The sequence below is a fragment of the Notamacropus eugenii genome, chromosome 6, assembly GCF_028372415.1.
Source record: "Notamacropus eugenii isolate mMacEug1 chromosome 6, mMacEug1.pri_v2, whole genome shotgun sequence".
NCBI lineage: Eukaryota > Metazoa > Chordata > Mammalia > Diprotodontia > Macropodidae > Notamacropus > Notamacropus eugenii.
Genome location: NC_092877.1, coordinates 101,080,024 through 101,081,483, shown reverse-complemented (window position 1 = coordinate 101,081,483; position 1,460 = coordinate 101,080,024). Strand labels below are relative to the sequence as shown.

The following is a 1,460-nucleotide window of genomic DNA, read 5'->3' as shown; positions in this document are numbered from 1 at the left end:
TCTCTATACTTTGAATGTTTTTCATTCCACATAGCTTGGAGATACTAAACATTCAGCATAGTGGCCTCTATTAAAAATTGTCCTTGAAGATTTATGTATCAATATTTTATTTGGGCAATAATGGGCAAAGTTCTGTTATGATAATGCTCTAGTTACACTGATGTATATTTGTTGAATTCTCAAGGATATTTTGAGGTCTACATTTGTAGCATGAAGATTTATTGCCTTTTATGAAAGGTACTGATCTTCTATTGTATAATTTTAGCCATCAAATCATCTTGCTAGGTATTTGTTAGGTGTTAAATTTTTGTAGCTTTCAGTGATGTATTGCATAGTTTCTGCAATTTGTTGTATAATTCACCTTGACTAATAATAAGTCCAAACTTTAAGGATGAGCTTTCTGTAATTTTTGGATGGTAAAAACCTAGACCTGGAGAATTAGTCCAAGTGGAGCCACCGAGTGTGGAGGTTGTTTGATAGGAACTTGGGCCCTAGTAATGCTAACAACATGGTTGATCAGCTGACAAAAGAGCAGATTTCAGAATTTGAAGAAATCTTTTCACTATTTGACAAGTATGGAGATGGTACTTTAACAACAAAGGAATTGAGAACTGTAATGGGGTCAGTTGGGCAGAAGCTGAATTACAGGATATGATTAATGAAGTAGATGCTGATGGTAATGGCACAACTAACTTCCCAGAATTTCTGACTACGATGGCAAGAAAAATGAAAGACACAGACAGTGAAGAAGAAATTAGAGAAGCATTCTGTGTGTTTGACAAGGATGGCAACAGTTATATTAATGCAGTGGAACTTTGCCATGTGATGACAAACTTTGGAGAGAAGTTAGCAGATGAAGAGGTTGATGAAATGATCAGGGAAGCAGATATTGATGGTGATGGTCAAGTAAGCTATGAAGAGTTTGTACAAACGATGACACGAAAGTGAAGACATTGTACAGAATGTGTTAAAATTTCTTGTACAAAATTGTTTATTTGCCTTTTCTTTGTTTATAACTTATCAGTAAAAGGTTTTCCCCCCTACTATCAAAAGGATATGCATGTGCAGTAATTGGGATTTCATTCCTCCATATTTTTCTTCCCCTTATCTACTTTCATTGTCCTGAAACTTTATTTTGGAAAATTGATCAAGTAAAATATGTTGCATGTGGCTTACTCTGGACATATCTAAGCCCTACTGCATATCTGAACTTAGATGGAGTTGGTCAAATGAAGGAGCATCTGAGTTATGCCTTTTTTTTTTAAAGAAGGGGTTTTCTTTAGGAACTGTCAGCATGTTGTTGTTGAAGTGTGGTGTTGTAACTCTGGGTGGACTATGGACAGTCAACAATATGTATTTAAAGTTGAACTATTGCAAAACGTGTATATTATCCAGGTACTCGTACACTACTTTTTTTGTACTGCTGGTGGTCCTGTACCAGAAAACATTTTCGTCTATTG

At 35.3% G+C, this 1,460-nt stretch overlaps 1 pseudogene; it reads left to right on the top strand.

Moving 5' to 3' along the window:
• Nucleotides 1–508: 508 nt before the first annotated feature.
• On the top strand, nucleotides 509–1,227 carry LOC140510526 (calmodulin-like; annotated as a pseudogene).
• The last annotated feature ends 233 nt before the right edge of the window (nucleotides 1,228–1,460 follow it).